The sequence below is a fragment of the Musca autumnalis genome, unplaced genomic scaffold (genome assembly GCF_047663935.1).
Source record: "Musca autumnalis isolate F117 unplaced genomic scaffold, ASM4766393v1 scaffold_2, whole genome shotgun sequence".
Taxonomy (NCBI): Eukaryota; Metazoa; Arthropoda; class Insecta; order Diptera; family Muscidae; genus Musca; species Musca autumnalis.
In genome coordinates, this window is record NW_027411755.1 from 80713159 (window position 1) to 80727723 (window position 14565).

Here is a 14565-nt window from a genome sequence, read left to right on the forward strand (position 1 = left end):
GGAAAATTTGGCTCCTTAAATTACCTTTTTTTGGAAATATAGACAATTTTTTTAAAGAATTTTACAATAAAAATTCTTGTTTTTTAATAAATGTTAAAATTTCTTAAATATTGTTAAAAATAAATGCATTTTGCGAAAATTTGCCTCCTTAAATTACGTTTTTTGAGAAACGAAACAAATTTATAAAGAATTTTACTTTTGTTTTACAAAGGAAATCATAGACTATTGTATCTAGTTACGTACAACTGAGCATAATCAATAGCGAATGTTTTACATTTACCTTAAAATAATAGGCAGTTGAGTTTTTTATTTTGGCTCTATTTCGGTTAAAAATGAAGATATCGACTTCATTCTTTTTTTATTTAATAGAGAAAAATAAAAAAGAAAATAAAATAAAATAAAAAAATTTTGGACAATGCCAACAACACGCGGTGTTCCCAAGCGGTCCCCCATCTAAGTACTAACCGCGCCCGACGCTGCTTAATTTCGGTGATCGGACGAGAACCGATGTACTCAGCGTGGTATGGTCGTTGGCGAAGAAACATAGTTTATTTTGCTTCATATGGCCATTGATTTCATTGCTTGTGTGTTTAAAACAATTTCGTTTACTTATTGCACACAAACACACAAACGAACAAGAAGTTTTATTTTCGTTTTATAAAGGAAAATGTTGACTGTTTCCTTTAGTTATTAGTGAACATAACCAGTATGTATTAATTTGGCATCAAAAAATCTAACAAAAATTGTAGTTTTTTTAATAAATGCTAAAATTTATTAAATATTGCTAAAAATAAATGTATTTTGGGAAAATTTGGCTCCTTAAATTACCTTTTTTTGGAAATATAGACAATTTTTTTAAAGAATTTTACAATAAAAATTCTTGTTTTTTAATAAATGTTAAAATTTCTTAAATATTGTTAAAAATAAATGCATTTTGCGAAAATTTGCCTCCTTAAATTACGTTTTTTGAGAAACGAAACAAATTTATAAAGAATTTTACTTTTGTTTTACAAAGGAAATCATAGACTATTGTATCTAGTTACGTACAACTGAGCATAATCAATAGCGAATGTTTTACATTTACCTTAAAATAATAGGCAGTTGAGTTTTTTATTTTGGCTCTATTTCGGTTAAAAATGAAGATATCGACTTCATTCTTTTTTTATTTAATAGAGAAAAATAAAAAAGAAAATAAAATAAAATAAAAAAATTTTGGACAATGCCAACAACACGCGGTGTTCCCAAGCGGTCCCCCATCTAAGTACTAACCGCGCCCGACGCTGCTTAATTTCGGTGATCGGACGAGAACCGATGTACTCAGCGTGGTATGGTCGTTGGCGAAGAAACATAGTTTATTTTGCTTCATATGGCCATTGATTTCATTGCTTGTGTGTTTAAAACAATTTCGTTTACTTATTGCACACAAACACACAAACGAACAAGAAGTTTTATTTTCGTTTTATAAAGGAAAATGTTGACTGTTTCCTTTAGTTATTAGTGAACATAACCAGTATGTATTAATTTGGCATCAAAAAATCTAACAAAAATTGTAGTTTTTTTAATAAATGCTAAAATTTATTAAATATTGCTAAAAATAAATGTATTTTGGGAAAATTTGGCTCCTTAAATTACCTTTTTTTGGAAATATAGACAATTTTTTTAAAGAATTTTACAATAAAAATTCTTGTTTTTTAATAAATGTTAAAATTTCTTAAATATTGTTAAAAATAAATGCATTTTGCGAAAATTTGCCTCCTTAAATTACGTTTTTTGAGAAACGAAACAAATTTATAAAGAATTTTACTTTTGTTTTACAAAGGAAATCATAGACTATTGTATCTAGTTACGTACAACTGAGCATAATCAATAGCGAATGTTTTACATTTACCTTAAAATAATAGGCAGTTGAGTTTTTTATTTTGGCTCTATTTCGGTTAAAAATGAAGATATCGACTTCATTCTTTTTTTATTTAATAGAGAAAAATAAAAAAGAAAATAAAATAAAATAAAAAAATTTTGGACAATGCCAACAACACGCGGTGTTCCCAAGCGGTCCCCCATCTAAGTACTAACCGCGCCCGACGCTGCTTAATTTCGGTGATCGGACGAGAACCGATGTACTCAGCGTGGTATGGTCGTTGGCGAAGAAACATAGTTTATTTTGCTTCATATGGCCATTGATTTCATTGCTTGTGTGTTTAAAACAATTTCGTTTACTTATTGCACACAAACACACAAACGAACAAGAAGTTTTATTTTCGTTTTATAAAGGAAAATGTTGACTGTTTCCTTTAGTTATTAGTGAACATAACCAGTATGTATTAATTTGGCATCAAAAAATCTAACAAAAATTGTAGTTTTTTTAATAAATGCTAAAATTTATTAAATATTGCTAAAAATAAATGTATTTTGGGAAAATTTGGCTCCTTAAATTACCTTTTTTTGGAAATATAGACAATTTTTTTAAAGAATTTTACAATAAAAATTCTTGTTTTTTAATAAATGTTAAAATTTCTTAAATATTGTTAAAAATAAATGCATTTTGCGAAAATTTGCCTCCTTAAATTACGTTTTTTGAGAAACGAAACAAATTTATAAAGAATTTTACTTTTGTTTTACAAAGGAAATCATAGACTATTGTATCTAGTTACGTACAACTGAGCATAATCAATAGCGAATGTTTTACATTTACCTTAAAATAATAGGCAGTTGAGTTTTTTATTTTGGCTCTATTTCGGTTAAAAATGAAGATATCGACTTCATTCTTTTTTTATTTAATAGAGAAAAATAAAAAAGAAAATAAAATAAAATAAAAAAATTTTGGACAATGCCAACAACACGCGGTGTTCCCAAGCGGTCCCCCATCTAAGTACTAACCGCGCCCGACGCTGCTTAATTTCGGTGATCGGACGAGAACCGATGTACTCAGCGTGGTATGGTCGTTGGCGAAGAAACATAGTTTATTTTGCTTCATATGGCCATTGATTTCATTGCTTGTGTGTTTAAAACAATTTCGTTTACTTATTGCACACAAACACACAAACGAACAAGAAGTTTTATTTTCGTTTTATAAAGGAAAATGTTGACTGTTTCCTTTAGTTATTAGTGAACATAACCAGTATGTATTAATTTGGCATCAAAAAATCTAACAAAAATTGTAGTTTTTTTAATAAATGCTAAAATTTATTAAATATTGCTAAAAATAAATGTATTTTGGGAAAATTTGGCTCCTTAAATTACCTTTTTTTGGAAATATAGACAATTTTTTTAAAGAATTTTACAATAAAAATTCTTGTTTTTTAATAAATGTTAAAATTTCTTAAATATTGTTAAAAATAAATGCATTTTGCGAAAATTTGCCTCCTTAAATTACGTTTTTTGAGAAACGAAACAAATTTATAAAGAATTTTACTTTTGTTTTACAAAGGAAATCATAGACTATTGTATCTAGTTACGTACAACTGAGCATAATCAATAGCGAATGTTTTACATTTACCTTAAAATAATAGGCAGTTGAGTTTTTTATTTTGGCTCTATTTCGGTTAAAAATGAAGATATCGACTTCATTCTTTTTTTATTTAATAGAGAAAAATAAAAAAGAAAATAAAATAAAATAAAAAAATTTTGGACAATGCCAACAACACGCGGTGTTCCCAAGCGGTCCCCCATCTAAGTACTAACCGCGCCCGACGCTGCTTAATTTCGGTGATCGGACGAGAACCGATGTACTCAGCGTGGTATGGTCGTTGGCGAAGAAACATAGTTTATTTTGCTTCATATGGCCATTGATTTCATTGCTTGTGTGTTTAAAACAATTTCGTTTACTTATTGCACACAAACACACAAACGAACAAGAAGTTTTATTTTCGTTTTATAAAGGAAAATGTTGACTGTTTCCTTTAGGATCATTTGTGAACAGTGTTAAAAGTGTTTGTGTGATTCAAAAAAATTAAAAGTGAAAAAGCTCTAAGTGGTGAATTCTATGAATTCTGAATTCATAGACAAGGACGTTAATAAACTTTTTGCTGAAAATGAGGTGTCAGCTACTAATGTAGCAAATGAGACTTTCTCATATGACACTAGTGAATTTGAAAGTATGTCTAACAATAATATAGACATCTTTAGTGAACAAGAAGAAGAAGAAGATTCACAAAAATCTTTAAATTTGGGAACCCTCAATGACAGTTCCCCAAAATCCGCAAATAAAAACAATATTAAAGTGAACATTGACTATTTTAAAAAGAAAATGTCCGACAAAAACGATATTGGTGCAACCTCCGATTCTCAATCTGAGAAGAAGAGTAAGAAGAAGAACAAAAAAGAAAAGAAAAAAAGTTCTAAAAGAACCAAAACGAATAGTGGTGATAGCGACTATGAGATCATGAAACAAGATGCTCAAATTCTACAACTGCAAAAAACTATTAATGAATTAATAGAACAAAATAAAAGACTTACTGAACAACTTGCTGCCTACATGTCAGCCAGCAACAACAACAATATGTCATTAAAGCCGAGTACTGATGATATGTCGATTAATGAAATTGACACTACTAACAACACAAAGTCGGTCGGAGTAGCCGAAAACTCCGACACTGCGATGAGTGAGGAAGTGATACAACAAGTTGATACTATTCATACATGGAATGAACGACCTATGCTGAAGGCCAAGTCTAGGAAGTCTAAGGATCAAGCTAAGTCACCAGCGATGACGGCGCCAACATCCGGTAATACAGCAGCGGCGTCAACATCAACAGCTGCCAAAACAACAACAAAAGAAACAGCAGCATCAACAGAGACTGCAGCAACAGCAAAATCGGCTACTGGAAGCAATAAGCAACCACAACAACCAAACAAAAACGGCTCAAAAGGTAATAACCTTCCTGCTATCACATTATATGATGTAGGTTTTGTAGAAATATGTAATTTATTAGATTACCACATAGGCAGAGATTATTTTAAAATTAAACTGCTTAATAATAGTCAGATAATGTCCCTAAGATTAACCGGACTAGAAAATTTTGAAAAAGTTGTAAAATTATTAAAAGATCGAAATTATAAATTTCACACTCATACGCCTAAACCTTTGGTGCCTTTTTCGGTGGTGGCGCAAGGTCTGTCCAACTTGTACACCAAAGAAATAATAGCCGACTTCATGTCTAATTTAGGTTTTAAAGTTGACCTAATTGATTCCATAAATATTGGTCGTAAAACGTGGATTCTCAAATTAGGAAGATCCACCGAAATCCGAAAACTATATAAGGTCAAAAAAATCATGCATAATGACGTTACATTTTATAAAGACAAGGGACCACATATAATCCAATGTCGCAAATGCCAACGATATGGCCATGTTGCACAAAATTGTAGCATGCCATATCGATGTGTAAAATGTGCACAGGGTCATGGCCCAGATAATTGTCCCCTTCCATCTAAAGAAGAAGAAGAAAATTTGCCTAAAGACGCACCACCCATCGTCTTAAGATGCGCAAATTGTGAAGTAGATGGACATACGGCAAGCTCTCCTAATTGTCCCAGACGTAAAGCAATTTTATTAAAAAAGACTGAACGTCTAGCTGAAAAACAAACTGCTATAAAAGCAAAACACGACAGGCTGGCAGAAATACGTGCAGGCGTTTCTTTTGCTTCAGCCGCCGGTGCACGATATTCCGCTCCAAAAACTAATGAAAAAAGCACATTACCTAGTCGTAAACCACCTCAAGACCAGGGACCAGGTAGAATGGCTACAGTACTCGGTGAGACATGCAAAGGTACTTTTGGCAAGAGTCTTACCCAATTGTTAAGCGATCTCGATGATTATCATGATCAATTTCATAATATTCTCAAAACAGAAGGAAGGGAGGAAGCCGTATTAGGTCTTCTAATGCACATAAAAAACTATAAATGTTAAAGTGCATCTTTGTAAATGTTAACTCGATAGTGTCTTTGGCAAAAAGGCACTATCTAAACATTTTTATTAAACAACACAAACCTGATGTTCTGCTAATAGCAGAACACAAACTCAGCAACAGACATAATTTTGGCATTGATGGCTATGTAGTTTATAAGCAAATTAGAGAAGGTGGTAGTTCCGCAGGAGGCACTGCTGTGCTGGTGAGAAATGTTTTTAAATCTGAGCAACTGTTTTTAAACACCGGAAATATAGAATCTTGTTGTGTTAGAATATATAGGCGGGATAGCTCTCCTATTATTTTTATAGCACAATACCTTCGTCCCCGTGTTACGTTTTGCCCCTCAGACCTAAATAGCATTGTTCATTTGAGCACAACCAATGAAGTTATCATTGGTTGTGACTTAAATGCAAAGCATAGGGACTGGGGAGGCAATACTAACAATCGAAGAGGTATCGATTTGCATGAATTCCTCCTAAATTGTCCAAACCTTTCACTGTGTCCCACAGCGGAAGCAAGCAAACCGAATATAGTCGAAGATTCTTTCATCGACTATTTCATAACTTCATCTGGTATTGCACTAGAGGACGAGGGATTGCTACCGACACATGATTATGAGTCTGACCACAGAGCGGTTGAGATTCGATTATGTGTCGGTGACATTCTTCATGAACCCGTTAAAGAATTTTATAACTTTAATAAGATGAGGGTGGGGCGATTTAGGAGAAATATTCAGCAAAATTTAGAGCAATATTTTCTCCCAGCTGATAGGAACGTCTCGATTGAGGAAATAGATAATTGCGTTTCTGACTTGAGCTTTACTTTCCGTGAGGCAATGGAAACAAGTGTGCCCAAAGCCAGATTTAAAAATACGATTTTGGGGGAACTGCCACCTCATATACTCAGGTTCATAGAAGAACGTAAGAGGATGAAACGTGCTATGAATAGAACAGCTGACCCAGGCAGATATAATACGTTAAGGGCTAATATCAGGAACCTTAACGTAATAATTAGAGAATTAATTACACAATTTGAAAAAGACCGATACAAGGATTACTTAAAGAAAATTGAGGTTAGTCCTAAGTCTTACGCGAAGGTCAAAAGAGCCACTGGTCTTTCATTTAGAAAGCCCGTTCAAACGCTCATAGATAACGCAGGGGGGCAGATCTCCAACGATGTTGACAAGGCTGAGCATATTGCTGGGCATATTCTGGAATCTGTTGGCCGGGAGGGGGTGGTTGACGACGCCTTTCGCGGACTCGTTCACGAGGCTGTGGAGGGTGTTGCCAACCATGACCCTCTCGTTAACTTTTCCAGCGATTTTGCGGCGGATGGTTCCGTCGTTGGGGATCTTCACCGCTGGAATGACTGTGGATTTGTTGAGCCTGTTTTGGTATCAAAAATTATTTCACAACGACCTTCCCGTAAGGCTTACGGTATAGATGGGGTTCCTGATATTGCCCTTAAAAAAGTCGGCGATATTATAGCAACGTTTCTAGCTTTGGTTATAAACCATTGCCTAAACTTAGGGTATTTCCCATCAGCATGGAAAGAGGCAGTGGTAGTGCCCATCCCGAAACCTAAAGCAGACCACACCAAATGTGAGGGATATAGACCCATTTCTATACTCTCTCCGTTCGGTAAAATATTTGAAAAAGTAATTCTTCACAGAATTAACAAAATTATAGAAGAGAGGCATATCCTAAGAGATTGTCAATTTGGTTTTAGGTATGAACATTCGACTACACATGCTTTAGCAGCCTTTACTAATTATGTAGTCAATGGATTCCAAAGAAGGATGGGCACTATTGCCGTGAGTCTTGATTTTTCCAAGGCTTTCGACACTGTCTGGCAAAAGGGCATACTCTATAAAATGCAATCATTTGGTTTTGACAACCAAACTTGCAGATTGGTGGCAAGCTTCCTGGAAGGCAGAGTCTTTAGGGTTCGCGTAGGTGAGAAGATGTCTGTGCAGCACCGTGTCTGTGCGGGAGTTCCTCAGGGATCTCTCCTCGGACCGATGCTGTACAACCTTTTCGTCTGCGATATTCCTGGACCGCCTCCAGGGGGTTTGCTACTAATGTTTGCTGATGATATCCTCCTTGCCTTGCAAGGAAAATATGGTCTCCCACTTGAGGGAAGAATTAACAGATATTTGGCTAGTCTTAATGAATATTTTATTCAATGGGGTCTAACCCTCAACACGGACAAATGTTTGGCAGTGCTGTTTAAAGGCAACAGCAGAAGAGATACATGCCCAAATATAAGAAGTTTTAATCCAACTATTAATATTGGAAATAATATAATTAGAGTATCTGACAGAATGAAGTACCTGGGTGTGGTGTTCAATAGCACATTGAACTTCATTAGCCATGTGGACTTCATTCTGTCTAAAGCTAAATCAATATATTCAGCCTACCAGCGTTTGTTCGTGATGAGGGGTGGGCTCTCAAAAGAATTGAAATTGCTTATATATAAGCAGATTATAAGACCGATATTAGCTTATTCCTTCGTTGCCTGGGCAGACATATCCTCTGCACAAATGGAGCGTATTAGGAAGTGGGAACGATTAGTTTTAACGTCTGCTCTTGAGTTAAGACGTATACCTGACTCCGATGGTGTCCCCAGAAGACCACCAAATAGATGTCTTTATGACTCTATAGACTTTGAAAGAATTGACGCATTTATGATGAAAGGAGTTTTTAAATTCCTTGAAAAATCAGAACACGTCTCCAATAGTATCATTGAAAATTTCCACAATATAGATGAGGACTTAGCTGTCCTTCTCGCCAGGAAGCACATGCCTCCTGCAGCTTACATCAAGCTTCGCGATGAAGGACTCATGTATGAAAATGACCTGCTTTTATACTACCATAGGAGGTACCAAAGGATTGATTGGAGAACTGATCCAGTGTATAACACTGATCAATAATATTCATTGTAAATATTGTATATATTGTAAATATTTATTTTGTAAGTTTAGTTATAAGTTATATAATTTTTAGTATATAAGACATTCTTATTTTTTCATTTTAATTCCCAAAATACTGTTTGAACTGTAAAAATTTGAATGAAGATTTTGTAAAACAAATATTCCTAAATGACTGATTGCTGACATAAAAAATGCAGCACTATTTAATTGATTTGCGAAGTCTCTAAAGAATTAATATTCAAGAGAAAGTTTAGTTACTATATGGATAATGTACTTTAGCTATTATGTACTTATTTTTGTAATGATAAAAAAAAATGGAATTCAATAAATAGCAATTTTGAAAATGAAAATGAAACTGTTTCCTTTAGTTATTAGTGAACATAACCAGTATGTATTAATTTGGCATCAAAAAATCTAACAAAAATTGTAGTTTTTTTAATAAATGCTAAAATTTATTAAATATTGCTAAAAATAAATGTATTTTGGGAAAATTTGGCTCCTTAAATTACCTTTTTTTGGAAATATAGACAATTTTTTTAAAGAATTTTACAATAAAAATTCTTGTTTTTTAATAAATGTTAAAATTTCTTAAATATTGTTAAAAATAAATGCATTTTGCGAAAATTTGCCTCCTTAAATTACGTTTTTTGAGAAACGAAACAAATTTATAAAGAATTTTACTTTTGTTTTACAAAGGAAATCATAGACTATTGTATCTAGTTACGTACAACTGAGCATAATCAATAGCGAATGTTTTACATTTACCTTAAAATAATAGGCAGTTGAGTTTTTTATTTTGGCTCTATTTCGGTTAAAAATGAAGATATCGACTTCATTCTTTTTTTATTTAATAGAGAAAAATAAAAAAGAAAATAAAATAAAATAAAAAAATTTTGGACAATGCCAACAACACGCGGTGTTCCCAAGCGGTCCCCCATCTAAGTACTAACCGCGCCCGACGCTGCTTAATTTCGGTGATCGGACGAGAACCGATGTACTCAGCGTGGTATGGTCGTTGGCGAAGAAACATAGTTTATTTTGCTTCATATGGCCATTGATTTCATTGCTTGTGTGTTTAAAACAATTTCGTTTACTTATTGCACACAAACACACAAACGAACAAGAAGTTTTATTTTCGTTTTATAAAGGAAAATGTTGACTGTTTCCTTTAGTTATTAGTGAACATAACCAGTATGTATTAATTTGGCATCAAAAAATCTAACAAAAATTGTAGTTTTTTTAATAAATGCTAAAATTTATTAAATATTGCTAAAAATAAATGTATTTTGGGAAAATTTGGCTCCTTAAATTACCTTTTTTTGGAAATATAGACAATTTTTTTAAAGAATTTTACAATAAAAATTCTTGTTTTTTAATAAATGTTAAAATTTCTTAAATATTGTTAAAAATAAATGCATTTTGCGAAAATTTGCCTCCTTAAATTACGTTTTTTGAGAAACGAAACAAATTTATAAAGAATTTTACTTTTGTTTTACAAAGGAAATCATAGACTATTGTATCTAGTTACGTACAACTGAGCATAATCAATAGCGAATGTTTTACATTTACCTTAAAATAATAGGCAGTTGAGTTTTTTATTTTGGCTCTATTTCGGTTAAAAATGAAGATATCGACTTCATTCTTTTTTTATTTAATAGAGAAAAATAAAAAAGAAAATAAAATAAAATAAAAAAATTTTGGACAATGCCAACAACACGCGGTGTTCCCAAGCGGTCCCCCATCTAAGTACTAACCGCGCCCGACGCTGCTTAATTTCGGTGATCGGACGAGAACCGATGTACTCAGCGTGGTATGGTCGTTGGCGAAGAAACATAGTTTATTTTGCTTCATATGGCCATTGATTTCATTGCTTGTGTGTTTAAAACAATTTCGTTTACTTATTGCACACAAACACACAAACGAACAAGAAGTTTTATTTTCGTTTTATAAAGGAAAATGTTGACTGTTTCCTTTAGTTATTAGTGAACATAACCAGTATGTATTAATTTGGCATCAAAAAATCTAACAAAAATTGTAGTTTTTTTAATAAATGCTAAAATTTATTAAATATTGCTAAAAATAAATGTATTTTGGGAAAATTTGGCTCCTTAAATTACCTTTTTTTGGAAATATAGACAATTTTTTTAAAGAATTTTACAATAAAAATTCTTGTTTTTTAATAAATGTTAAAATTTCTTAAATATTGTTAAAAATAAATGCATTTTGCGAAAATTTGCCTCCTTAAATTACGTTTTTTGAGAAACGAAACAAATTTATAAAGAATTTTACTTTTGTTTTACAAAGGAAATCATAGACTATTGTATCTAGTTACGTACAACTGAGCATAATCAATAGCGAATGTTTTACATTTACCTTAAAATAATAGGCAGTTGAGTTTTTTATTTTGGCTCTATTTCGGTTAAAAATGAAGATATCGACTTCATTCTTTTTTTATTTAATAGAGAAAAATAAAAAAGAAAATAAAATAAAATAAAAAAATTTTGGACAATGCCAACAACACGCGGTGTTCCCAAGCGGTCCCCCATCTAAGTACTAACCGCGCCCGACGCTGCTTAATTTCGGTGATCGGACGAGAACCGATGTACTCAGCGTGGTATGGTCGTTGGCGAAGAAACATAGTTTATTTTGCTTCATATGGCCATTGATTTCATTGCTTGTGTGTTTAAAACAATTTCGTTTACTTATTGCACACAAACACACAAACGAACAAGAAGTTTTATTTTCGTTTTATAAAGGAAAATGTTGACTGTTTCCTTTAGTTATTAGTGAACATAACCAGTATGTATTAATTTGGCATCAAAAAATCTAACAAAAATTGTAGTTTTTTTAATAAATGCTAAAATTTATTAAATATTGCTAAAAATAAATGTATTTTGGGAAAATTTGGCTCCTTAAATTACCTTTTTTTGGAAATATAGACAATTTTTTTAAAGAATTTTACAATAAAAATTCTTGTTTTTTAATAAATGTTAAAATTTCTTAAATATTGTTAAAAATAAATGCATTTTGCGAAAATTTGCCTCCTTAAATTACGTTTTTTGAGAAACGAAACAAATTTATAAAGAATTTTACTTTTGTTTTACAAAGGAAATCATAGACTATTGTATCTAGTTACGTACAACTGAGCATAATCAATAGCGAATGTTTTACATTTACCTTAAAATAATAGGCAGTTGAGTTTTTTATTTTGGCTCTATTTCGGTTAAAAATGAAGATATCGACTTCATTCTTTTTTTATTTAATAGAGAAAAATAAAAAAGAAAATAAAATAAAATAAAAAAATTTTGGACAATGCCAACAACACGCGGTGTTCCCAAGCGGTCCCCCATCTAAGTACTAACCGCGCCCGACGCTGCTTAATTTCGGTGATCGGACGAGAACCGATGTACTCAGCGTGGTATGGTCGTTGGCGAAGAAACATAGTTTATTTTGCTTCATATGGCCATTGATTTCATTGCTTGTGTGTTTAAAACAATTTCGTTTACTTATTGCACACAAACACACAAACGAACAAGAAGTTTTATTTTCGTTTTATAAAGGAAAATGTTGACTGTTTCCTTTAGTTATTAGTGAACATAACCAGTATGTATTAATTTGGCATCAAAAAATCTAACAAAAATTGTAGTTTTTTTAATAAATGCTAAAATTTATTAAATATTGCTAAAAATAAATGTATTTTGGGAAAATTTGGCTCCTTAAATTACCTTTTTTTGGAAATATAGACAATTTTTTTAAAGAATTTTACAATAAAAATTCTTGTTTTTTAATAAATGTTAAAATTTCTTAAATATTGTTAAAAATAAATGCATTTTGCGAAAATTTGCCTCCTTAAATTACGTTTTTTGAGAAACGAAACAAATTTATAAAGAATTTTACTTTTGTTTTACAAAGGAAATCATAGACTATTGTATCTAGTTACGTACAACTGAGCATAATCAATAGCGAATGTTTTACATTTACCTTAAAATAATAGGCAGTTGAGTTTTTTATTTTGGCTCTATTTCGGTTAAAAATGAAGATATCGACTTCATTCTTTTTTTATTTAATAGAGAAAAATAAAAAAGAAAATAAAATAAAATAAAAAAATTTTGGACAATGCCAACAACACGCGGTGTTCCCAAGCGGTCCCCCATCTAAGTACTAACCGCGCCCGACGCTGCTTAATTTCGGTGATCGGACGAGAACCGATGTACTCAGCGTGGTATGGTCGTTGGCGAAGAAACATAGTTTATTTTGCTTCATATGGCCATTGATTTCATTGCTTGTGTGTTTAAAACAATTTCGTTTACTTATTGCACACAAACACACAAACGAACAAGAAGTTTTATTTTCGTTTTATAAAGGAAAATGTTGACTGTTTCCTTTAGTTATTAGTGAACATAACCAGTATGTATTAATTTGGCATCAAAAAATCTAACAAAAATTGTAGTTTTTTTAATAAATGCTAAAATTTATTAAATATTGCTAAAAATAAATGTATTTTGGGAAAATTTGGCTCCTTAAATTACCTTTTTTTGGAAATATAGACAATTTTTTTAAAGAATTTTACAATAAAAATTCTTGTTTTTTAATAAATGTTAAAATTTCTTAAATATTGTTAAAAATAAATGCATTTTGCGAAAATTTGCCTCCTTAAATTACGTTTTTTGAGAAACGAAACAAATTTATAAAGAATTTTACTTTTGTTTTACAAAGGAAATCATAGACTATTGTATCTAGTTACGTACAACTGAGCATAATCAATAGCGAATGTTTTACATTTACCTTAAAATAATAGGCAGTTGAGTTTTTTATTTTGGCTCTATTTCGGTTAAAAATGAAGATATCGACTTCATTCTTTTTTTATTTAATAGAGAAAAATAAAAAAGAAAATAAAATAAAATAAAAAAATTTTGGACAATGCCAACAACACGCGGTGTTCCCAAGCGGTCCCCCATCTAAGTACTAACCGCGCCCGACGCTGCTTAATTTCGGTGATCGGACGAGAACCGATGTACTCAGCGTGGTATGGTCGTTGGCGAAGAAACATAGTTTATTTTGCTTCATATGGCCATTGATTTCATTGCTTGTGTGTTTAAAACAATTTCGTTTACTTATTGCACACAAACACACAAACGAACAAGAAGTTTTATTTTCGTTTTATAAAGGAAAATGTTGACTGTTTCCTTTAGTTATTAGTGAACATAACCAGTATGTATTAATTTGGCATCAAAAAATCTAACAAAAATTGTAGTTTTTTTAATAAATGCTAAAATTTATTAAATATTGCTAAAAATAAATGTATTTTGGGAAAATTTGGCTCCTTAAATTACCTTTTTTTGGAAATATAGACAATTTTTTTAAAGAATTTTACAATAAAAATTCTTGTTTTTTAATAAATGTTAAAATTTCTTAAATATTGTTAAAAATAAATGCATTTTGCGAAAATTTGCCTCCTTAAATTACGTTTTTTGAGAAACGAAACAAATTTATAAAGAATTTTACTTTTGTTTTACAAAGGAAATCATAGACTATTGTATCTAGTTACGTACAACTGAGCATAATCAATAGCGAATGTTTTACATTTACCTTAAAATAATAGGCAGTTGAGTTTTTTATTTTGGCTCTATTTCGGTTAAAAATGAAGATATCGACTTCATTCTTTTTTTATTTAATAGAGAAAAATAAAAAAGAAAATAAAATAAAATAAAAAAATTTTGGACA

General features: G+C 31.4%; 11 non-coding genes across 11 annotated transcripts; all 11 read right to left on the reverse strand.

Annotated features, from left to right (window-relative positions):
- Window positions 1-416: 416 nt before the first annotated feature.
- On the reverse strand, window positions 417-535 carry LOC141395888 (5S ribosomal RNA). The gene has a single exon (XR_012411004.1). It is a non-coding gene; the product is annotated as a 5S ribosomal RNA (ribosomal RNA).
- A 685-nt stretch (window positions 536-1220) lies between these two features.
- Window positions 1221-1339, reverse strand: LOC141395889 (5S ribosomal RNA). The gene has a single exon (XR_012411005.1). It is a non-coding gene; the product is annotated as a 5S ribosomal RNA (ribosomal RNA).
- Window positions 1340-2024: 685 nt separating this feature from the next.
- On the reverse strand, window positions 2025-2143 carry LOC141395890 (5S ribosomal RNA). Its single transcript, XR_012411006.1, has one exon. It is a non-coding gene; the product is annotated as a 5S ribosomal RNA (ribosomal RNA).
- A 685-nt stretch (window positions 2144-2828) lies between these two features.
- LOC141395891 (5S ribosomal RNA) lies at window positions 2829-2947 on the reverse strand. Its single transcript, XR_012411007.1, has one exon. It is a non-coding gene; the product is annotated as a 5S ribosomal RNA (ribosomal RNA).
- A 685-nt stretch (window positions 2948-3632) lies between these two features.
- On the reverse strand, window positions 3633-3751 carry LOC141395892 (5S ribosomal RNA). The gene has a single exon (XR_012411008.1). It is a non-coding gene; the product is annotated as a 5S ribosomal RNA (ribosomal RNA).
- Window positions 3752-9742: 5991 nt separating this feature from the next.
- LOC141395893 (5S ribosomal RNA) lies at window positions 9743-9861 on the reverse strand. Its single transcript, XR_012411009.1, has one exon. It is a non-coding gene; the product is annotated as a 5S ribosomal RNA (ribosomal RNA).
- Window positions 9862-10546: 685 nt separating this feature from the next.
- On the reverse strand, window positions 10547-10665 carry LOC141395894 (5S ribosomal RNA). The gene has a single exon (XR_012411010.1). It is a non-coding gene; the product is annotated as a 5S ribosomal RNA (ribosomal RNA).
- Window positions 10666-11350: 685 nt separating this feature from the next.
- Window positions 11351-11469, reverse strand: LOC141395895 (5S ribosomal RNA). Its single transcript, XR_012411011.1, has one exon. It is a non-coding gene; the product is annotated as a 5S ribosomal RNA (ribosomal RNA).
- Window positions 11470-12154: 685 nt separating this feature from the next.
- LOC141395897 (5S ribosomal RNA) lies at window positions 12155-12273 on the reverse strand. The gene has a single exon (XR_012411013.1). It is a non-coding gene; the product is annotated as a 5S ribosomal RNA (ribosomal RNA).
- Window positions 12274-12958: 685 nt separating this feature from the next.
- LOC141395899 (5S ribosomal RNA) lies at window positions 12959-13077 on the reverse strand. The gene has a single exon (XR_012411014.1). It is a non-coding gene; the product is annotated as a 5S ribosomal RNA (ribosomal RNA).
- A 685-nt stretch (window positions 13078-13762) lies between these two features.
- Window positions 13763-13881, reverse strand: LOC141395900 (5S ribosomal RNA). The gene has a single exon (XR_012411015.1). It is a non-coding gene; the product is annotated as a 5S ribosomal RNA (ribosomal RNA).
- Window positions 13882-14565: the final 684 nt, after the last annotated feature.